The sequence below is a fragment of the Dreissena polymorpha genome, unplaced genomic scaffold, assembly GCF_020536995.1.
Source record: "Dreissena polymorpha isolate Duluth1 unplaced genomic scaffold, UMN_Dpol_1.0 chrUn064, whole genome shotgun sequence".
Classification (NCBI taxonomy): Eukaryota; Metazoa; Mollusca; class Bivalvia; order Myida; family Dreissenidae; genus Dreissena; species Dreissena polymorpha.
Genome location: NW_026273378.1, coordinates 128,666 through 153,718, shown reverse-complemented (window position 1 = coordinate 153,718; position 25,053 = coordinate 128,666). Strand labels below are relative to the sequence as shown.

General features: G+C 37.5%; 2 long non-coding RNA genes across 17 annotated transcripts; one reads left to right on the top strand and one right to left on the bottom strand.

Annotated features, from left to right (window-relative positions):
- Positions 1-1,986: 1,986 nt before the first annotated feature.
- LOC127863942 (uncharacterized) lies at positions 1,987-19,982 on the bottom strand. 16 transcript variants are annotated; one of them, XR_008041274.1, is made up of 19 exons: positions 19,635-19,982; positions 19,053-19,153; positions 18,382-18,545; positions 17,136-17,220; positions 16,554-16,654; positions 15,883-16,046; positions 14,151-14,235; positions 13,569-13,669; positions 12,898-13,061; positions 11,174-11,258; positions 10,592-10,692; positions 9,921-10,084; positions 8,676-8,760; positions 8,094-8,194; positions 7,423-7,586; positions 6,178-6,262; positions 5,596-5,696; positions 4,925-5,088; positions 3,722-3,764 (listed from the first exon to the last, which is right to left on the bottom strand). It is a non-coding gene; the product is annotated as an uncharacterized LOC127863942 (long non-coding RNA). The 16 variants fall into 16 exon arrangements; XR_008041272.1 differs by lacking the exons at positions 3,722-3,764; positions 4,925-5,088 and adding an exon at positions 1,987-2,594; XR_008041273.1 differs by lacking the exons at positions 3,722-3,764; positions 4,925-5,088; positions 5,596-5,696 and adding exons at positions 1,987-2,594; positions 3,102-3,202.
- Positions 19,983-21,618: 1,636 nt separating this feature from the next.
- On the top strand, positions 21,619-22,431 carry LOC127863944 (uncharacterized). The gene is made up of 3 exons (XR_008041289.1): positions 21,619-21,647; positions 21,781-21,898; positions 22,317-22,431. It is a non-coding gene; the product is annotated as an uncharacterized LOC127863944 (long non-coding RNA).
- Positions 22,432-25,053: the final 2,622 nt, after the last annotated feature.

Below are 25,053 nucleotides of genomic sequence, written 5' to 3'. Positions count from 1 at the left end.
AGACGTCGCGGGTACTGAACGTTCCCGGTACGCCTTCTATCGGAACTTCATAATTACAGTATGACCCACGATGACGTCACGGTGAAATCTTTCCAGCTTAAGTTGCTGCAGTTTTGATGATTTTTTCCATCTAATAACTTTTGCTCAAAATTTTTATTCAAGTACTACATACAAATACTAAATGAAAAATGCAATAAAAACATAGGGTCACCGGCTTTGTTTGGATTTTATTCACCATTATATAATATGTACTTTTTCATTAAAACTGAAAAATCTCTAATTGCATAATAATGATTAATAACCTATGAAATTGGAAACATGTAGAGATTATATAAGCTAATATATATCATATACCATTTAAGTAAACCACAAACAACCAAACAAATGGAGAACACAAGTTAACTTTTAAGAAATTTAATTTTTATAATTTTTATGTCACCCAAAAAACGTCATTTTTTTACTATTTTTACCACAAAAAATGAAATTTAAAAAAGTTCTATCTAATAACTTTTTGTGAAACTTCTCAAATATGTTCATCTATGTATTGTTATCATGAAACAAAAATAAAAAAGGGGGTCACCGCACTTTTAACAGAGATTTTTTGTTTTAATTATCCCTACCGTCTAGACGTCAAATTTCATTAAAAAACAGCAATAAGACAAAACCCAAGTACCGGTACATAGATTGTCAGAAATATGCATAAACATTAGAAATTGTTTACAATCTTAACTGGGATCACAACAGCTTACCAAAAGAAATTAATAAAAAACAATATTTTATCACAAACATAATACCATACAGTATCAAACTCGGCCTTAATCATTAATAACTTATATGTTCACAGATTTCGGCATGTTTTGAAGTTTGTGTTTAAATTCTTAAAATTGATAAATGTAAACAACACGACTAAAGAGCTCGAGTATAAAACAAGTATGAAATTAAAGAAAGAAAAAAAAGTAAAAAAAAAAGTTAACCCCGCCTGGAATCGAACCACTGACAATTGTATTATGAACCAACTCGGTCATTTCTGATGATACTGATAACAAAAATATTGAGTCGTGATAATAGCATCATCGGTGTTGCTATAAATATATCCTCGGTTAAATAAACTGCGGCAACACCCCTTAAGGTTATATTACACTAATTCCGATTCCCATAGGGTCCCATTATAAAACTGACAACTTTCACAGCATTTTTCTTGCCTTTCCGACGTATCAATTTTTCCGAACCTGGTATCATTTTAAAGATGGATCTGTCATCTTCCAATAATTGCAATCAAAAACATACCGTCTCGCAACTTCTAAGAAAGTAAATCGCTGTCGAATGAACCCACCGTAGAAAAACGTGTTTCGGAATCCTAATTTCGACAAAAGCCCCACACAATAGAAAACACACCCTCAAAAGTTCATCTTTTAAGTTAGCTTCCAATCCAAGGCATCAAAGTACTCCAGACATATACAGGATATTACAAATAACCACAAAAGACATGTCTCACATTGTTAAATGGCTTATATTCAAGAAGAGAAAAGGAACTCTTTAGAAATAGGCACTACTCTCGAATGGACCACGGAGGGATACACAATGATTTAGTGTAATGTAACCTTTAAGGGAACTCAACTTTGTCCTATCTTTTTCAAACTTTCTCCACATGAGATTTCAACTATTTCCACAATGAATATGCAATTTCAGTGCATTCGGATGGTGGTAAAGGCCTTAAAATGGCCATTTAAAGCGGTGACTAAATTGGCCGCAGTCAAGTCGGAATGCATGATTTTTAGTCTAAGTGACGACAGCTGATTTTGCGTCTCCAATTATTGTTACGCGTAACTTTCATGGCAAAAACTGGTATCATTGCATGCGAAATTCACCAGTATATCAGCAAAAGGCCCAAATAAATGTATTGATTGTGAATCAGTGTACTTTTCTTGATGAAATAGGAGACTTTTTTAAAATTTTAAGCACTTTTTTCAATAAAAAACTCACTGACAGCATATAAAATCATGTTTTTTAAGAAAATTATTATTAAAAGCTTCACTTACAATCTAAACATACACATTGCAATTACAAAAATTAATGCTATTATGATGAGAGGCATAATTTTCAGCTTTCAAGCCGATACAAGCCGGCTACCCAAAATTAACACTTAAAAAGGCGCAAATCGCTCCTTCAACAGCTTACGACACAAAGTGACACTTAATGCGCATCCAGATAGTCTCTCTCATATAAATAAGTCCTGTTAGCGACATTTTATTAAGTATTCTCTTTAAAATCCAGTGTTGAAAGCGTAAGTTTTGCAAAAATGTCCACAGTCACCATGCAAAAGAGCATGTTTGCTAAGGAATTCCTACGCGAGTGGCCACACTAATGTCGTGGCAGGAAAGTCATTTGGGTGTGATTCCTCTGTAGTTCAGTGAACATTCATTCCACTACCTGGGGATGACTATCAGGATCAATTTTCCCAGCTTGGTGTAGTGTTGACCTTTCAGGATGTTGATGGATCATCCACAAGCGCTGCACCACTGCGGCCTCTGTTCAGGACACAGAGTCGGATTGAGGTGTACACAAACCCGCAGTCAGGCAAGGATCATCCAGACCTTTAATAAAATAAAATGTTTAGGCCCCTGAAACTGGCAATTATGTTCAACACTGAGATAAGGAAACACATAGAGGAGACATCATGCCATGGCTTTCTCATTATTGACACGGCAAACTCTAGCAGCCGGGGACTTGGCTCTAAACAAAAACAGGTATGCTCCATCAATGTGAGCAAGATGGCATGTCAGAGTTAAAAAGGGCAAACAAACATACAAAAGAGATATGTAGGAAATTAGAAATTAAATGCCAGAAGTAATTTTAAGTATTGTTTTTCTGTCTGCAAGGGTTGCTGTGGAAAATAGTGCTTAACGCATAGTTTGGCCTGTAGGGGTTCTGCTAGCAAGAACAAATCGATGTCATATCTGCCCGCGAACTGTAAGCTTGAGATAACCATATCTGATGAAGTACTGCTTTGAGAATGCATTCTTATTGTACTTGAACCAGATCGCATTGACAGCACAAGGCTTCAGACCCCCCAAAAGTGTGAGGCTTTCAATAGTGCTTACCTGATACCAGACCGCATTGCCCGAGACAGTGACTTTCTCCCGGAACTGCACAGGCTGCATCCGCAGCACAACCCTTAAGCTCAATCATGGTCTGGCTGACTCTGAAATAGTGAAATCTGAATTTACAGATGCTCATTTGTCTAAAGGTTATGAGTTTATTGCCTATCTTATTAAAAGCAAACACAATGACATGCTTAAAAAGACATGTGCATTTCTGATAAGACATACAGCTGCACGATACTTGACTAGGAAAAGGCGCTATGGTCTTCACTCTGAAATTCATTACTCTAAGGGCTTAACAGAACAAAAGCCAGATCTTACAGCTAATTGGCCCCACCTACAGCTAAATATGCTTTATAGGTTGAAAATAAAGTTATTTGTCTGAAGAACTAGTGCTATTAACTCATCAGCTATGTTGCTCCACTGGCCGCAATTCTGTAAACATAGTGTATATATGGAAATACCTAGTCTACCACCTGCACCGCACCACTACGTCCACTGTAAAAATACACAGCTAAGTTAGTACTTTAACGAACAAACTGAAATTCATGTGTTAATTAAACAATCAGTATGATGACTCACATTGAAATCATGTCCAGTGCACCAGTCAGAGCAAGACAGCGGATTGTTGACCATCTACGGCTCAAGGACAAACGGTCAGGCCTACAAACAAAGAGAAAAATGGCATAAATGGGTTGCATGCATGTAATTTTGCATATTTTTCATCTTGCTCTCCACCTGAAACTTCAATCTATGGACATAATAATATTTACATTTAAGATTTGTTGGAAATGTTACCCTTACTTGTCCATACCAGGTCCCCCACCCATCCGGAACAGTCCAAAACCACCTAAAACATCCATTTGGACCAAAATATTGACACCTCTCATCTATTTTAGCACCCAAATCATCAAAACATTCATTAAAATTCATTTTCTACTTGTCTCGCTTGCAGACGAATCCATGTGACCTTGACATTGCAGTAAATGTGCTTTTTTAAGGGAACTCAACTTTGTCCTATCTTTTTCAAACTTTCTCCACATGAGATTTCAACTATTTCCACAATGAATATGCAATTTCAGTGCATTCGGATGGGGGTAAAGGCCTTAAAATGGCCATTTAAAGCGGTGACTAAATTGGCCGCAGTCAAGTCGGAATGCATGATTTTTAGTCTAAGTGACGACAGCTGATTTTGCGTCTCCAATTATTGTTACGCGTAACTTTCATGGCAAAAACTGGTATCATTGCATGCGAAATTCACCAATATATCAGCAAAAGGCCCAAATAAATGTATTGATTGTGAATCAGTGTACTTTTCTTGATGAAATAGGAGACTTTTTTAAAATTTTAAGCACTTTTTTCAATAAAAAACTCACTGACAGCATATAAAATCATGTTTTTTAAGAAAATTATTATTAAAAGCTTCACTTACAATCTAAACATACACATTGCAATTACAAAAATTAATGCTATTATGATGAGAGGCATAATTTTCAGCTTTCAAGCCGATACAAGCCGGCTACCCAAAATTAACACTTAAAAAGGCGCAAATCGCTCCTTCAACAGCTTACGACACAAAGTGACACTTAATGCGCATCCAGATAGTCTCTCTCATATAAATAAGTCCTGTTAGCGACATTTTATTAAGTATTCTCTTTAAAATCCAGTGTTGAAAGCGTAAGTTTTGCAAAAATGTCCACAGTCACCATGCAAAAGAGCATGTTTGCTAAGGAATTCCTACGCGAGTGGCCACACTAATGTCGTGGCAGGAAAGTCATTTGGGTGTGATTCCTCTGTAGTTCAGTGAACATTCATTCCACTACCTGGGGATGACTATCAGGATCAATTTTCCCAGCTTGGTGTAGTGTTGACCTTTCAGGATGTTGATGGATCGTCCACAAGCGCTGCACCACTGCGGCCTCTGTTCAGGACACAGAGTCGGATTGAGGTGTACACAAACCCGCAGTCAGGCAAGGATCATCCAGACCTTTAATAAAATAAAATGTTTAGGCCCCTGAAACTGGCAATTATGTTCAACACTGAGATAAGGAAACACATAGAGGAGACATCATGCCATGGCTTTCTCATTATTGACACGGCAAACTCGAGCAGCCGGGGACTTGGCTCTAAACAAAAACAGGTATGCTCCATCAATGTGAGCAAGATGGCATGTCAGAGTTAAAAAGGGCAAACAAACATACAAAAGAGATATGTAGGAAATTAGAAATTAAATGCCAGAAGTAATTTTAAGTATTGTTTTTCTGTCTGCAAGGGTTGCTGTGGAAAATAGTGCTTAACGCATAGTTTGGCCTGTAGGGGTTCTGCTAGCAAGAACAAATCGAAGTCATATCTGCCCGCGAACTGTAAGCTTGAGATAACCATATCTGATGAAGTACTGCTTTGAGAATGCATTCTTATTGTACTTGAACCAGTTCGCATTGACAGCACAAGGCTTCAGACCCCCCAAAAGTGTGAGGCTTTAAACAGTGCTTACCTGATACCAGACCGCATTGCCCGAGACAGTGACTTTCTCCCGGAACTGCACAGGCTGCATCCGCAGCACAACCCTTAAGCTCAATCATGGTCTGGCTGACTCTGAAATAGTGAAATCTGAATTTACAGATGCTCATTTGTCTAAAGGTTATGAGTTTATTGCCTATCTTATTAAAAGCAAACACAATGACATGCTTAAAAAGACATGTGCATTTCTGAAAAGACATACAGCTGCCCGATACTTGACTAGGAAAAGGCGCTATGGTCTTCACTCTGAAATTCATTACTCTAAGGGCTTAACAGAACAAAAGCCAGATCTTACAGCTAATTGGCCCCACCTACAGCTAAATATGCTTTATAGGTTGAAAATAAAGTTATTTGTCTGAAGAACTAGTGCTATTAACTCATCAGCTATGTTGCTCCACTGGCCGCAATTCTGTAAACATAGTGTATATATGGAAATACCTAGTCTACCACCTGCACCGCACCACTACGTCCACTGTAAAAATACACAGCTAAATTAGTACTTTAACGAACAAACTGAAATTCATGTGTTAATTAAACAATCAGTATGATGACTCACATTGAAATCATGTCCAGTGCACCAGTCAGAGCAAGACAGCTAGCGGATTGTTGACCATCTACGGCTCAAGGACAAACGGTCAGGCCTACAAACAAAGAGAAAAATGGCATAAATGGGTTGCATGCATGTAATTTTGCATATTTTTCATCTTGCTCTCCACCTGAAACTTCAATCTATGGACATAATAATATTTACATTTAAGATTTGTTGGAAATGTTACCCTTACTTGTCCATACCAGGTCCCCCACCCATCCGGAACAGTCCAAAACCACCTAAAACATCCATTTGGACCAAAATATTGACACCTCTCATCTATTTTAGCACCCAAATCATCAAAACATTCATTAAAATTCATTTTCTACTTGTCTCGCTTGCAGACGAATCCATGTGACCTTGACATTGCAGTAAATGTGCTTTTTAAAGGGAACTCAACTTTGTCCTATCTTTTTCAAACTTTCTCCACATGAGATTTCAACTATTTCCACAATGAATATGCAATTTCAGTGCATTCGGATGGGGGTAAAGGCCTTAAAATGGCCATTTAAAGCGGTGACTAAATTGGCCGCAGTCAAGTCGGAATGCATGATTTTTAGTCTAAGTGACGACAGCTGATTTTGCGTCTCCAATTATTGCTATGCGTAACTTTCATGGCAAAAACTGGTATCATTGCATGCGAAATTCACCAATATATCAGCAAAAGGCCCAAATAAATGTATTGATTGTGAATCAGTGTACTTTTCTTGATGAAATAGGAGACTTTTTTAAAATTTTAAGCACTTTTTTCAATAAAAAACTCACTGACAGCATATAAAATCATGTTTTTTAAGAAAATTATTATTAAAAGCTTCACTTACAATCTAAACATACACATTGCAATTACAAAAATTAATGCTATTATGATGAGAGGCATAATTTTCAGCTTTCAAGCCGATACAAGCCGGCTACCCAAAATTAACACTTAAAAAGGCGCAAATCGCTCCTTCAACAGCTTATGACACAAAGTGACACTTAATGCGCATCCAAATAGTCTCTCTCATATAAATAAGTCCTGTTAGCGACATTTTATTAAGTATTCTCTTTAAAATCCAGTGTTGAAAGCGTAAGTTTTGCAAAAATGTCCACAGTCACCATGCAAAAGAGCATGTTTGCTAAGGAATTCCTACGCGAGTGGCCACACTAATGTCGTGGCAGGAAAGTCATTTGGGTGTGATTCCTCTGTAGTTCAGTGAACATTCATTCCACTACCTGGGGATGACTATCAGGATCAATTTTCCCAGCTTGGTGTAGTGTTGACCTTTCAGGATGTTGATGGATCGTCCACAAGCGCTGCACCACTGCGGCCTCTGTTCAGGACACAGAGTCGGATTGAGGTGTACACAAACCCGCAGTCAGGCAAGGATCATCCAGACCTTTAATAAAATAAAATGTTTAGGCCCCTGAAACTGGCAATTATGTTCAACACTGAGATAAGGAAACACATAGAGGAGACATCATGCCATGGCTTTCTCATTATTGACACGGCAAACTCGAGCAGCCGGGGACTTGGCTCTAAACAAAAACAGGTATGCTCCATCAATGTGAGCAAGATGGCATGTCAGAGTTAAAAAGGGCAAACAAACATACAAAAGAGATATGTAGGAAATTAGAAATTAAATGCCAGAAGTAATTTTAAGTATTGTTTTTCTGTCTGCAAGGGTTGCTGTGGAAAATAGTGCTTAACGCATAGTTTGGCCTGTAGGGGTTCTGCTAGCAAGAACAAATCGAAGTCATATCTGCCCGCGAACTGTAAGCTTGAGATAACCTTATCTGATGAAGTACTGCTTTGAGAATGCATTCTTATTGTACTTGAACCAGTTCGCATTGACAGCACAAGGCTTCAGACCCCCCAAAAGTGTGAGGCTTTCAACAGTGCTTACCTGATACCAGACCGCATTGCCCGAGACAGTGACTTTCTCCCGGAACTGCACAGGCTGCATCCGCAGCACAACCCTTAAGCTCAATCATGGTCTGGCTGACTCTGAAATAGTGAAATCTGAATTTACAGATGCTCATTTGTCTAAAGGTTATGAGTTTATTGCCTATCTTATTAAAAGCAAACACAATGACATGCTTAAAAAGACATGTGCATTTCTGAAAAGACATACAGCTGCCCGATACTTGACTAGGAAAAGGCGCTATGGTCTTCACTCTGAAATTCATTACTCTAAGGGCTTAACAGAACAAAAGCCAGATCTTACAGCTAATTGGCCCCACCTACAGCTAAATATGCTTTATAGGTTGAAAATAAAGTTATTTGTCTGAAGAACTAGTGCTATTAACTCATCAGCTATGTTGCTCCACTGGCCGCAATTCTGTAAACATAGTGTATATATGGAAATACCTAGTCTACCACCTGCACCGCACCACTACGTCCACTGTAAAAATACACAGCTAAATTAGTACTTTAACGAACAAACTGAAATTCATGTGTTAATTAAACAATCAGTATGATGACTCACATTGAAATCATGTCCAGTGCACCAGTCAGAGCAAGACAGCTAGCGGATTGTTGACCATCTACGGCTCAAGGACAAACGGTCAGGCCTACAAACAAAGAGAAAAATGGCATAAATGGGTTGCATGCATGTAATTTTGCATATTTTTCATCTTGCTCTCCACCTGAAACTTCAATCTATGGACATAATAATATTTACATTTAAGATTTGTTGGAAATGTTACCCTTACTTGTCCATACCAGGTCCCCCACCCATCCGGAACAGTCCAAAACCACCTAAAACATCCATTTGGACCAAAATATTGACACCTCTCATCTATTTTAGCACCCAAATCATCAAAACATTCATTAAAATTCATTTTCTACTTGTCTCGCTTGCAGACGAATCCATGTGACCTTGACATTGCAGTAAATGTGCTTTTTAAAGGGAACTCAACTTTGTCCTATCTTTTTCAAACTTTCTCCACATGAGATTTCAACTATTTCCACAATGAATATGCAATTTCAGTGCATTCGGATGGGGGTAAAGGCCTTAAAATGGCCATTTAAAGCGGTGACTAAATTGGCCGCAGTCAAGTCGGAATGCATGATTTTTAGTCTAAGTGACGACAGCTGATTTTGCGTCTCCAATTATTGCTATGCGTAACTTTCATGGCAAAAACTGGTATCATTGCATGCGAAATTCACCAATATATCAGCAAAAGGCCCAAATAAATGTATTGATTGTGAATCAGTGTACTTTTCTTGATGAAATAGGAGACTTTTTTAAAATTTTAAGCACTTTTTTCAATAAAAAACTCACTGACAGCATATAAAATCATGTTTTTTAAGAAAATTATTATTAAAAGCTTCACTTACAATCTAAACATACACATTGCAATTACAAAAATTAATGCTATTATGATGAGAGGCATAATTTTCAGCTTTCAAGCCGATACAAGCCGGCTACCCAAAATTAACACTTAAAAAGGCGCAAATCGCTCCTTCAACAGCTTATGACACAAAGTGACACTTAATGCGCATCCAAATAGTCTCTCTCATATAAATAAGTCCTGTTAGCGACATTTTATTAAGTATTCTCTTTAAAATCCAGTGTTGAAAGCGTAAGTTTTGCAAAAATGTCCACAGTCACCATGCAAAAGAGCATGTTTGCTAAGGAATTCCTACGCGAGTGGCCACACTAATGTCGTGGCAGGAAAGTCATTTGGGTGTGATTCCTCTGTAGTTCAGTGAACATTCATTCCACTACCTGGGGATGACTATCAGGATCAATTTTCCCAGCTTGGTGTAGTGTTGACCTTTCAGGATGTTGATGGATCGTCCACAAGCGCTGCACCACTGCGGCCTCTGTTCAGGACACAGAGTCGGATTGAGGTGTACACAAACCCGCAGTCAGGCAAGGATCATCCAGACCTTTAATAAAATAAAATGTTTAGGCCCCTGAAACTGGCAATTATGTTCAACACTGAGATAAGGAAACACATAGAGGAGACATCATGCCATGGCTTTCTCATTATTGACACGGCAAACTCGAGCAGCCGGGGACTTGGCTCTAAACAAAAACAGGTATGCTCCATCAATGTGAGCAAGATGGCATGTCAGAGTTAAAAAGGGCAAACAAACATACAAAAGAGATATGTAGGAAATTAGAAATTAAATGCCAGAAGTAATTTTAAGTATTGTTTTTCTGTCTGCAAGGGTTGCTGTGGAAAATAGTGCTTAACGCATAGTTTGGCCTGTAGGGGTTCTGCTAGCAAGAACAAATCGAAGTCATATCTGCCCGCGAACTGTAAGCTTGAGATAACCTTATCTGATGAAGTACTGCTTTGAGAATGCATTCTTATTGTACTTGAACCAGATCGCATTGACAGCACAAGGCTTCAGACCCCCCAAAAGTGTGAGGCTTTCAATAGTGCTTACCTGATACCAGACCGCATTGCCCGAGACAGTGACTTTCTCCCGGAACTGCACAGGCTGCATCCGCAGCACAACCCTTAAGCTCAATCATGGTCTGGCTGACTCTGAAATAGTGAAATCTGAATTTACAGATGCTCATTTGTCTAAAGGTTATGAGTTTATTGCCTATCTTATTAAAAGCAAACACAATGACATGCTTAAAAAGACATGTGCATTTCTGAAAAGACATACAGCTGCCCGATACTTGACTAGGAAAAGGCGCTATGGTCTTCACTCTGAAATTCATTACTCTAAGGGCTTAACAGAACAAAAGCCAGATCTTACAGCTAATTGGCCCCACCTACAGCTAAATATGCTTTATAGGTTGAAAATAAAGTTATTTGTCTGAAGAACTAGTGCTATTAACTCATCAGCTATGTTGCTCCACTGGCCGCAATTCTGTAAACATAGTGTATATATGGAAATACCTAGTCTACCACCTGCACCGCACCACTACGTCCACTGTAAAAATACACAGCTAGGTTAGTACTTTAACGAACAAACTGAAATTCATGTGTTAATTAAACAATCAGTATGATGACTCACATTGAAATCATGTCCAGTGCACCAGTCAGAGCAAGACAGCTAGCGGATTGTTGACCATCTACGGCTCAAGGACAAACGGTCAGGCCTACAAACAAAGAGAAAAATGGCATAAATGGGTTGCATGCATGTAATTTTGCATATTTTTCATCTTGCTCTCCACCTGAAACTTCAATCTATGGACATAATAATATTTACATTTAAGATTTGTTGGAAATGTTACCCTTACTTGTCCATACCAGGTCCCCCACCCATCCGGAACAGTCCAAAACCACCTAAAACATCCATTTGGACCAAAATATTGACACCTCTCATCTATTTTAGCACCCAAATCATCAAAACATTCATTAAAATTCATTTTCTACTTGTCTCGCTTGCAGACGAATCCATGTGACCTTGACATTGCAGTAAATGTGCTTTTTAAAGGTTATATTACACTAATTCCGATTCCCATAGGGTCCCATTATAAAACTGACAACTTTCACAGCATTTTTCTTGCCTTTCCGACGTATCAATTTTTCCGAACCTGGTATCATTTTAAAGATGGATCTGTCATCTTCCAATAATTGCAATCAAAAACATACCGTCTCCCAACTTCTAAGAAAGTAAATCGCTGTCGAATGAACCCACCGTAGAAAAACGTGTTTCGGAATCCTAATTTCGACAAAAGCCCCACACAATAGAAAACACACCCTCAAAAGTTCATCTTTTAAGTTAGCTTCCAATCCAAGGCATCAAAGTACTTCAGACACATACAAGATATTACAAATAACCACAAAAGACATGTCTCACATTGTTAAATGGCTTATATTCAAGAAGAGAAAAGGAACTCTTTAGAAATAGGCACTACTTTCGAATGGACCACGGAGGGATACACAATGATTTAGTGTAATGTAACCTTTAAGGGAACTCAACTTTGTCCTATCTTTTTCAAACTTTCTCCACATGAGATTTCAACTATTTCCACAATGAATATGCAATTTCAGTGCATTCGGATGGGGGTAAAGGCCTTAAAATGGCCATTTAAAGCGGTGACTAAATTGGCCGCAGTCAAGTCGGAATGCATGATTTTTAGTCTAAGTGACGACAGCTGATTTTGCGTCTCCAATTATTGTTACGCGTAACTTTCATGGCAAAAACTGGTATCATTGCATGCGAAATTCACCAATTTATCAGCAAAAGGCCCAAATAAATGTATTGATTGTGAATCAGTGTACTTTTCTTGATGAAATAGGAGACTTTTTTTAAATTTTAAGCACTTTTTTCAATAAAAAACTCACTGACAGCATATAAAATCATGTTTTTTAAGAAAATTATTATTAAAAGCTTCACTTACAATCTAAACATACACATTGCAATTACAAAAATTAATGCTATTATGATGAGAGGCATAATTTTCAGCTTTCAAGCCGATACAAGCCGGCTACCCAAAATTAACACTTAAAAAGGCGCAAATCGCTCCTTCAACAGCTTACGACACAAAGTGACACTTAATGCGCATCCAGATAGTCTCTCTCATATAAATAAGTCCTGTTAGCGACATTTTATTAAGTATTCTCTTTAAAATCCAGTGTTGAAAGCGTAAGTTTTGCAAAAATGTCCACAGTCACCATGCAAAAGAGCATGTTTGCTAAGGAATTCCTACGCGAGTGGCCACACTAATGTCGTGGCAGGAAAGTCATTTGGGTGTGATTCCTCTGTAGTTCAGTGAACATTCATTCCACTACCTGGGGATGACTATCAGGATCAATTTTCCCAGCTTGGTGTAGTGTTGACCTTTCAGGATGTTGATGGATCGTCCACAAGCGCTGCACCACTGCGGCCTCTGTTCAGGACACAGAGTCGGATTGAGGTGTACACAAACCCGCAGTCAGGCAAGGATCATCCAGACCTTTAATAAAATAAAATGTTTAGGCCCCTGAAACTGGCAATTATGTTCAACACTGAGATAAGGAAACACATAGAGGAGACATCATGCCATGGCTTTCTCATTACTGACACGGCAAACTCGAGCAGCCGGGGACTTGGCTCTAAACAAAAACAGGTATGCTCCATCAATGTGAGCAAGATGGCATGTCAGAGTTAAAAAGGGCAAACAAACATACAAAAGAGATATGTAGGAAATTAGAAATTAAATGCCAGAAGTAATTTTAAGTATTGTTTTTCTGTCTGCAAGGGTTGCTGTGGAAAATAGTGCTTAACGCATAGTTTGGCCTGTAGGGGTTCTGCTAGCAAGAACAAATCGAAGTCATATCTGCCCGCGAACTGTAAGCTTGAGATAACCATATCTGATGAAGTACTGCTTTGAGAATGCATTCTTATTGTACTTGAACCAGATCGCATTGACAGCACAAGGCTTCAGACCCCCCAAAAGTGTGAGGCTTTCAATAGTGCTTACCTGATACCAGACCGCATTGCCCGAGACAGTGACTTTCTCCCGGAACTGCACAGGCTGCATCCGCAGCACAACCCTTAAGCTCAATCATGGTCTGGCTGACTCTGAAATAGTGAAATCTGAATTTACAGATGCTCATTTGTCTAAAGGTTATGAGTTTATTGCCTATCTTATTAAAAGCAAACACAATGACATGCTTAAAAAGACATGTGCATTTCTGAAAAGACATACAGCTGCCCGATACTTGACTAGGAAAAGGCGCTATGGTCTTCACTCTGAAATTCATTACTCTAAGGGCTTAACAGAACAAAAGCCAGATCTTACAGCTAATTGGCCCCACCTACAGCTAAATATGCTTTATAGGTTGAAAATAAAGTTATTTGTCTGAAGAACTAGTGCTATTAACTCATCAGCTATGTTGCTCCACTGGCCGCAATTCTGTAAACATAGTGTATATATGGAAATACCTAGTCTAACACCTGCACCGCACCACTACGTCCACTGTAAAAATACACAGCTAAGTTAGTACTTTAACGAACAAACTGAAATTCATGTGTTAATTAAACAATCAGTATGATGACTCACATTGAAATCATGTCCAGTGCACCAGTCAGAGCAAGACAGCTAGCGGATTGTTGACCATCTACGGCTCAAGGACAAACGGTCAGGCCTACAAACAAAGAGAAAAATGGCATAAATGGGTTGCATGCATGTAATTTTGCATATTTTTCATCTTGCTCTCCACCTGAAACTTCAATCTATGGACATAATAATATTTACATTTAAGATTTGTTGGAAATGTTACCCTTACTTGTCCATACCAGGTCCCCCACCCATCCGGAACAGTCCAAAATCACCTAAAACATCCATTTGGACCAAAATATTGACACCTCTCATCTATTTTAGCACCCAAATCATCAAAACATTCATTAAAATTCATTTTCTACTTGTCTCGCTTGCAGACGAATCCATGTGACCTTGACATTGCAGTAAATGTGCTTTTTAAAGGCTATATTACACTAATTCCGATTCCCATAGGGTCCCATTATAAAACTGACAACTTTCACAGCATTTTTCTTGCCTTTCCGACGTATCAATTTTTCCGAACCTGGTATCATTTTAAAGATGGATCTGTCATCTTCCAATAATTGCAATCAAAAACATACCGTCTCGCAACTTCTAAGAAAGTAAATCGCTGTCGAATGAACCCACCGTAGAAAAACGTGTTTCGGAATCCTAATTTCGACAAAAGCCCCACACAATAGAAAACACACCCTCAAAAGTTCATCTTTTAAGTTAGCTTCCAATCCAAGGCATCAAAATACTCCAGTACTCCAGACACATACAGGATATTACAAATAACCACAAAAGACATGTCTCACATTGTTAAATGGCTTATATTCAAGAAGAGAAAAGGAACTCTTTAGAAATAGGCACTACTTTCGAATGGACCACGGAGGGATACACAATGATTTAGTGTAATGTAACCTTTAAGGGAACTCAACTTTGTCCTATCTTTTTCAAACTTTCTCCACATGAGATTTCAACTATTTCCACAATGAATATGCAATTTCAGTGCATTCGGATGGGGGTAAAGGCCTTAAAATGGCCATTTAAAGCGGTGACTAAATTGGCCGCAGTCAAGTCGGAATGCATGATTTTTAGTCTAAGTGACGACAGCTGATTTTGCGTCTCCAATTATTGTTACGCGTAACTTTCATGGCAAAAACTGGTATCATTGCATGCGAAATTCACCAATATATCAGCAAAAGGCCCAAATAAATGTATTGATTGTGAATCAGTGTACTTTTCTTGATGAAATAGGAGACTTTTTTTAAATTTTAAGCACTTTTTTCAATAAAAAACTCACTGACAGCATATAAAATCATGTTTTTTAAGAAAATTATTATTAAAAGCTTCACTTACAATCTAAACATACACATTGCAATTACAAAAATTAATGCTATTATGATGAGAGGCATAATTTTCAGCTTTCAAGCCGATACAAGCCGGCTACCCAAAATTAACACTTAAAAAGGCGCAAATCGCTCCTTCAACAGCTTACGACACAAAGTGACACTTAATGCGCATCCAGATAGTCTCTCTCATATAAATAAGTCCTGTTAGCGACATTTTATTAAGTATTCTCTTTAAAATCCAGTGTTGAAAGCGTAAGTTTTGCAAAAATGTCCACAGTCACCATGCAAAAGAGCATGTTTGCTAAGGAATTCCTACGCGAGTGGCCACACTAATGTCGTGGCAGGAAAGTCATTTGGGTGTGATTCCTCTGTAGTTCAGTGAACATTCATTCCACTACCTGGGGATGACTATCAGGATCAATTTTCCCAGCTTGGTGTAGTGTTGACCTTTCAGGATGTTGATGGATCGTCCACAAGCGCTGCACCACTGCGGCCTCTGTTCAGGACACAGAGTCGGATTGAGGTGTACACAAACCCGCAGTCAGGCAAGGATCATCCAGACCTTTAATAAAATAAAATGTTTAGGCCCCTGAAACTGGGAATTATGTTCAACACTGAGATAAGGAAACACATAGAGGAGACATCATGCCATGGCTTTCTCATTACTGACACGGCAAACTCGAGCAGCCGGGGACTTGGCTCTAAACAAAAACAGGTATGCTCCATCAATGTGAGCAAGATTGCATGTCAGAGTTAAAAAGGGCAAACAAACATACAAAAGAGATATGTAGGAAATTAGAAATTAAATGCCAGAAGTAATTTTAAGTATTGTTTTTCTGTCTGCAAGGGTTGCTGTGGAAAATAGTGCTTAACGCATAGTTTGGCCTGTAGGGGTTCTGCTAGCAAGAACAAATCGAAGTCATATCTTCCCGCGAACTGTAAGCTTGAGATAACCATATCTGATGAAGTACTGCTTTGAGAATGCATTCTTATTGTACTTGAACCAGATCGCATTGACAGCACAAGGCTTCAGACCCCCCAAAAGTGTGAGGCTTTCAATAGTGCTTACCTGATACCAGACCGCATTGCCCGAGACAGTGACTTTCTCCCGGAACTGCACAGGCTGCATCCGCAGCACAACCCTTAAGCTCAATCATGGTCTGGCTGACTCTGAAATAGTGAAATCTGAATTTACAGATGCTCATTTGTCTAAAGGTTATGAGTTTATTGCCTATCTTATTAAAAGCAAACACAATGACATGCTTAAAAAGACATGTGCATTTCTGAAAAGACATACAGCTGCCCGATACTTGACTAGGAAAAGGCGCTATGGTCTTCACTCTGAAATTCATTACTCTAAGGGCTTAACAGAACAAAAGCCAGATCTTACAGCTAATTGGCCCCACCTACAGCTAAATATGCTTTATAGGTTGAAAATAAAGTTATTTGTCTGAAGAACTAGTGCTATTAACTCATCAGCTATGTTGCTCCACTGGCCGCAATTCTGTAAACATAGTGTATATATGGAAATACCTAGTCTACCACCTGCACCGCACCACTACGTCCACTGTAAAAATACACAGCTAGGTTAGTACTTTAACGAACAAACTGAAATTCATGTGTTAATTAAACAATCAGTATGATGACTCACATTGAAATCATGTCCAGTGCACCAGTCAGAGCAAGACAGCTAGCGGATTGTTGACCATCTACGGCTCAAGGACAAACGGTCAGGCCTACAAACAAAGAGAAAAATGGCATAAATGGGTTGCATGCATGTAATTTTGCATATTTTTCATCTTGCTCTCCACCTGAAACTTCAATCTATGGACATAATAATATTTACATTTAAGATTTGTTGGAAATGTTACCCTTACTTGTCCATACCAGGTCCCCCACCCATCCGGAACAGTCCAAAACCACCTAAAACATCCATTTGGACCAAAATATTGACACCTCTCATCTATTTTAGCACCCAAATCATCAAAACATTCATTAAAATTCATTTTCTACTTGTCTCGCTTGCAGACGAATCCATGTGACCTTGACATTGCAGTAAATGTGCTTTTTAAAGGGAACTCAACCTTGTCCTATCTTTTTCAAACTCTCTCCACATGAGATTTCAACTATTTCCACAATGAATATGCAATTTCAGTGCATTCGGATGGGGGTAAAGGCCTTAAAATGGCCATTTAAAGCGGTGACTAAATTGGCCGCAGTCAAGTCGGAATGCATGATTTTTAGTCTAAGTGACGACAGCTGATTTTGCGTCTCCAATTATTGTTACGCGTAACTTTCATGGCAAAAAATGGTATCATTGCATGCGAAATTCACCAATTTATCAGCAAAAGGCCCAAATAAATGTATTGATTGTGAATCAGTGTACTTTTCTTGATGAAATAGGAGACTTTTTTTAAAATTTTAAGCACTTTTTTCAATAAAAAACTCACTGACAGCATATAAAATCATGTTTTTTAAGAAGATTATTATTAAAAGCTTCACTTACAATCTAAACATACACATTGCAATTACAAAAATTAATGCTATTATGATGAGAGGCATAATTTTCAGCTTTCAAGCCGATACAAGCCGGCTACCCAAAATTAACACTTAAAAAGGCGCAAATCGCTCCTTCAACAGCTTACGACACAAAGTGACACTTAATGCGCATCCAGATAGTCTCTCTCATATAAATAAGTCCTGTTAGCGACATTTTATTAAGTATTCTCTTTAAAATCCAGTGTTGAAAGCGTAAGTTTTGCAAAAATGTCCACAGTCACCATGCAAAAGAGCATGTTTGCTAAGGAATTCCTACGCGAGTGGCCACACTAATGTCGTGGCAGGAAAGTCATTTGGGTGTGATTCCTCTGTAGTTCAGTGAACATTCATTCCACTACCTGGGGATGACTATCAGGATCAATTTTCCCAGCTTGGTGTAATGTTGACCTTTCAGGATGTTGATGGATCGTCCACAAGCGCTGCACCACTGCGGCCTCTGTTCAGGACACAGAGTCGGATTGAGGTGTACACAAACCCGCAGTCAGGCAAGGATCATCCAGACCTTTAATAAAATAAAATGTTTAGGCCCCTGAAACTGGCAATTATGTTCAACACTGAGATAAGGAAACACATAGAGGAGACATCATGCCATGGCTTTCTCATTACTGACACGGCAAACTCGAGCAGCCGGGGACTTGGCTCTAAACAAAAACAGGTATGCTCCATCAATGTGAGCAAGATGGCATGTCAGAGTTAAAAAGGGCAAACAAACATACAAAATAGATATGTAGGGAATTAGAAATTAAATGCCAGAAGTAATTTTAAGTATTGTTTTTCTGTCTGCAAGGGTTGCTGTGGAAAATAGTGCTTAACACATAGTTTGGCCTGTAGGGGTTCTGCTAGCAAGAACAAATCGAAGTCATATCTGCCCGCGAACTGTAAGCTTGAGATAACCATATCTGATGAAGTACTGCTTTGAGAATGCATTCTTATTGTACTTGAACCAGATCGCATTGACAGCACAAGGCTTCAGACCCCCCAAAAGTGTGAGGCTTTCAATAGTGCTTACCTGATACCAGACCGCATTGCCCGAGACAGTGACTTTCTCCCGGAACTGCACAGGCTGCATCCGCAGCACAACCCTTAAGCTCAATCATGGTCTGGCTGACTCTGAAATAGTGAAATCTGAATTTACAGATGCTCATTTGTCTAAAGGTTATGAGTTTATTGCCTATCTTATTAAAAGCAAACACAATGACATGCTTAAAAAGACATGTGCATTTCTGAAAAGACATACAGCTGCCCGATACTTGACTAGGAAAAGGCGCTATGGTCTTCACTCTGAAATTCATTACTCTAAGGGCTTAACAGAACAAAAGCCAGATCTTACAGCTAATTGGCCCCACCTACAGCTAAATATGCTTTATAGGTTGAAAATAAAGTTATTTGTCTGAAGAACTAGTGCTATTAACTCATCAGCTATGTTGCTCTACTGGCCGCAATTCTGTAAACATAGTGTATATATGGAAATACCTAGTCTACCACCTGCACCGCACCACTACGTCCACTGTAAAAATACACAGCTAAGTTAGTACTTTAACGAACAAACTGAAATTCATGTGTTAATTAAACAATCAGTATGATGACTCACATTGAAATCATGTCCAGTGCACCAGTCAGAGCAAGACAGCTAGCGGATTGTTGACCATCTACGGCTCAAGGACAAACGGTCAGGCCTACAAACAAAGAGAAAAATGGCATAAATGGGTTGCATGCATGTAATTTTGCATATTTTTCATCTTGCTCTCCACCTGAAACTTCAATCTATGGACATAATAATATTTACATTTAAGATTTGTTGGAAATGTTACCCTTACTTGTCCATACCAGGTCCCCCACCCATCCGGAACAGTCCAAAACCACCTAAAACATCCATTTGGACCAAAATATTGACACCTCTCATCTATTTTAGCACCCAAATCATCAAAACATTCATTAAAATTCATTTTCTACTTGGGGGCCAAAGGGTCTCACTAAAACGCTTACGGAATTTGCATACAATATAGATAACGTTGAAAACTGCATACGATATGAACAACGAAGGAAATTGCAGACGGTAATCGCTGTCCGTTAATATGGTGTTTATTATGGTTTAGTTATTTTAATTTTATTTTTTTATGTTAAAAATATACGATGGATACTTAAATATTGATGTTTACCTTTTTTATTTTGATATTTTATGGTGTAGATTAACCTAAGTAAATATAACAATCAAAACAGTAGGGCATGGAATGGTATATTTTTTCATAGATTTTCAGTTTGTTTGCTTCAAGAAGTAGTATGTGGATAAAACATTTCCTGTAAAAAGAATATATTTCATCAATCATAACGTGTTTATGAGACGTATTGGCTCTCATAATGACGATTTTAGCGGATATTTCTGTCTGTTACACAGTTGTCAAAATCTAAAACGCTTCACAATTTATCTGTCAAATCATTTCTTATTATACGATTTTAAAATGACATCAACTGTAGTAACACATCTTTGATACATTTTAGTGCTTATATGCTTCTCAAAGTTTTCTACTTTCACTTTATTTATTTTTAAGATGATTGTATAACTGTTGATCAATTGATAGCTGAAAGACTGTCAAATGAATATGGAATTAGGTTGTAGTAGATACAGTCAAGTTACCATTACCGGATCATTACCCATAGAGGATCACTTTCATGTTCAAGAATGCGCTTCCCGATAAATAATTGTCAGTTTTGGATGATATTTTGAACACAGCATTTTCAATCACATATAGAAAACAATTATAACAAAAACAAATGAATATAATTTACAACTGGCAATGTAATTTGGGCATTGTAAACAACACAGTTCATGTTTCGACAGTTCAAATAGCGTGGTAGAAGCCCCCTGAGTGGTTTCGATCACGTGATCCGTTATGGATACAACTGATCTGTTAATGCATGAATTCTGCAGCGAAAAAAAGGTATCACAAATACATTTTGCCTGCGTTTAAAAATAAGACTATATGCTGAATCAGCGAGCAAAGGTAATATTTAATCAAACTGATGTAAAAGAAGTCTCAAAACATTTATTGCTTTTCACCAGAACAACTTTATTACGCTACTGATCCGGTAATGGTAACATGACTGTACATGTATTATAAAATTTGTGTTAAAAATCTGTGTGCAATTCTGTAATGGACTGTAAGCAATCGCAATTCTATTTGTAACACCAGAATTAACCCTTTACATGCTGGGAAATTTGTCGTCTGCTAAAATGTCGTCTGCTGAATTTCTACAATTAGCATTTCTTTGATTTTTTTTCAAAAAATACTATCAGAATAGCAAACAGTTTGGATCCAGATGAGACGCCACGTTCTGTGGCGTCTCATCTGGATCCAAACTGTTTGCAAAGGCCTTCAAAATTTGGTTCCCGCACTGAAAGGATTAATGAATGCGTTATCAATGTCAATTAAGTGTTCATGATCAAGTTGAAATTAAAACAGTGATGCGCAAAGTTAATGATTCGTTAAAACAAATATAGAAATAAAAAATGTAGAACAACACAAATTTGGAAGTCACTTTAGAGACTATAGTTTCCAGTTTTAGACAATTTATAGGTTGTCTGCTCATATGTTTTGGAATATTGGTAAGATTGTTACCAGATTCAATACTTGTGCGGGCATTTTTTTAATTTGTAATATATTATGTTTAAATATAATTTAAACCACACATATATATTTTGCAATAATTTTGTTAAGGCCTGTATCTTGTTGTTTCAGTGAAGAACTCCAATGATATACATGTAGGGGCATGTGTCCAAAGCTGATCCACATCATAACATACTGATTGGGAATAATGACATAGTACCAAAAGATGTGCTTATACTGTAATTAGCAGGTATGGTATGACTCACACCATGTTTTGTTTACCTCATTTGTGTTTACTATTTATTCTATTTTTTCCATTAGTAAAAACAACATATGATTTATTGATTATCTTATCCATGGTATGCGGATGTTTAGATAAAAACTAACAGAATTTATTAAACAAAAATGCCTTAGCTCTTTTCACTATGCATATCTGGAGGGAACAGAAATAAATTATGTACAAAACAAAAATCTTATTTTCATGTTGATAACAGTGTATCATTTGATTAATAATGTGTTGTGTTATTTTTACAAATATTAAGTTCAATAAGAAAAACAACGATGCAGGGAAAAATAATGTGGTTACCACTGTATTGATGTATTATTGATGTGTTTGTGGAACGTTGCAGTCATAAATTATCAGTCATTGTTATATATTTTCATTGCAGATCTTCACAAATGAACCTGGCAGATCTTGGTGCAACCTTACCTTACCATGTTTACATCTAACCGTCAGTTTGAGCTGTGTGTGGGTGGTAACACGGACTATATACATGTATTGCCCAGTAATAGTCTTGTGATGGACCTTTTTAACATATCGAGTATTTAATTGAAGACTTAAGAGGTCAGTTTTCATCAAAGAATTTAAAAATACAGTTTTTTTTTGTAAGGGTGAATATGTGGTTATAATGGCATTGATGTATATCTTGAGTCTGTTTTTTAATCAGCCTTTCATCCATAATTATGAATATTAAGCATGATAAAGTATTTTAAGGGAATATAATGTAGAAATGTTATGTTGTTTCTGCACAAGCTTTTGAATACAAGAAATTCTATGTTCACTCAGAACTGTTTACACATTGTCAATGAATTTGCTTGTTTTAGTTTCCAAATCTGTCTGTCTCTAGCTCCCTGTGAATAATGTACTTTTTTACATTGCATCCATTGATTTTAAATGGGGTGTATTATGCACATGTCACACTTTTTTACAAAAACATCAAGGTCAAAGGTAAAATATATGGGTCAAAATCATAACTTTTGCAATATTGAAGATAGCAACTTGATATTTGGCATGCATGTGTACCTCATGGAGCTGCACATTTTGAGTGGTGAAAGGTCAAGGTCATCCTTTAAGGTCAAAGGTCAAATATATGGGTCAAAATTGCTCAAAAAGGGACATTGTGTATTGTGTTTTACAAACACATACCTTGTTATGTTATGTAATGGCCTTTCAATCATCTTATTTTTTTATGAAATACGCTGGATTTGTCTTTTCATTTCATCCATGATATCATTATGTTTTTTTTTGCCTGTTACATTTTGCGGCCCAATGTACGTGTTAAGCAGTTTAACCATTTACAACAGCATTTGTGGCGAGGCTTACAGTCATAAGGTTGGTCATTACATGCACTGCATATCATAAAATCGTTTGGCTTTTATTGACAAAATTTGCGAAAACGGTGTTAAAGACTAAACATCACAAGTGTCGCAACTTCGTCCCCACCTGGGAATTCAGAGCGCAAATTTCAGATTTTAATGTGTCAGATTTTACACTTGTATAATGAAGAAGTCATCTCTTGACAAGATGGTGATGTCCTGATCTCGTTCCAAGCCACACATGATACTTGTTTTGCTTTTAATCAAAATCGGTGTTAAATAGTAAACATAAAAAGTGTCACAAATTCGTCCCTATTGAGAAGTCAGAGCTAAAATTTCTGATTTTAATTTGTCAGATTTTGCACTTTTATAATGAAGAAGTCATCTCTTGACAAGATGATGGTGGTACACAACAGTTTAGCAATAAATGAAATCAGTTATTTTGGCAGTTAATCCTTTTTTTTCCAGTACGTTAGCCAGGTGCCTGTGTATTGAGCTGACAAGATAGGGATCATCACAGCAGGTTGCTAATACACAGTGTAGACTTCCCCTGTTTTATTATTGTATTTGTTATTTACCTGATTGGAATAAATGAAGTGTATTCAATCGGGTCTGCTGGCGTTATGTTCAAGGTCATTTTATGTGAAAAGCTGGGTTTCGGACATAATTTCAATCGTTTTGCTTTTATACACAATTTTTGAAATAATGAATATATGGGCGCGATGAAACATGATTTATAAATCAAGCTGACAGAATAGTCTCAGTTCTTAATTATGTGTACGGTAATTTAATTCCCATCTCTCGCTTAACTTAACGTTCAATGGCACGCGCACTTAACAAAATTAAAAAACATCAAGTGTTTCATTTTATTTCTTTTTATAAATTATGCACAAATATTATATGTTATAAAAATTTTTTTTTACTCAACCAGAAAGAAATAATAAAACCTGGTTATATATAAAGCGCTTTACTTTTGCAAAATGCTACATTAAATAAGGAAATATCGTATGTTTTTGTTACGTGCTTGATATATTTATAAAAAAAAGCTGTTTTTTTGTAATACAATATCGGAATTTGACCTTTAATTTGATGCAATCCACACAACAAAAATTAGCGGCCAAGCGCAGTATTCTGCGCTCGGCCGATGATGGTGTATTGTAATATATACAATTATGATAAGAAACAGTAGCAGACAACAGGCATCTGGTTGATAAGAAGAACTGATATATTTATTGGAGGTGAATAACACTACCAACTAAAAATGTTTTGAAATAATAAATTTGCCCAGAATAATTGTATAACATTATTCATCTAGCGGCCAAGTGCATTAATCTGTTTTACTGTTTAGTAATACCATCATTTTTAAACTTATAACGGAAATAAAGAAATATCGTGTTTTTTTGTTAAGTGTAAGTGCTTGAATTAATTATTGTATTACATGTGCCGCATTTAAAGATACTACATCCTCACATCAGACCGAGATAGATATATTTGACATAAGACCACACCACAGTGGGGCGTTATGAGAGACAGTAACGATAAGGCTGATAGGTGACATTGACGCACAGGCTGAACAAAGTTCATGTTATGTTATGTACGAACGAAAGGCCGCACGAACGTACGGACCGACGGACGAAGGGACGGACGTACGAGGGAACGAACGAACAGACAGATTAGCGAATTGACGAATGAACAGACGGACGGATTAGGCCGGGTTTCCTTGCATCCGTGTCCGCGTTCCGTGTCCGCGTTCTGTATACGGACACGGAGTATCGTTTCCATGCATCCGCTTATTATTTAAGCCTTTCC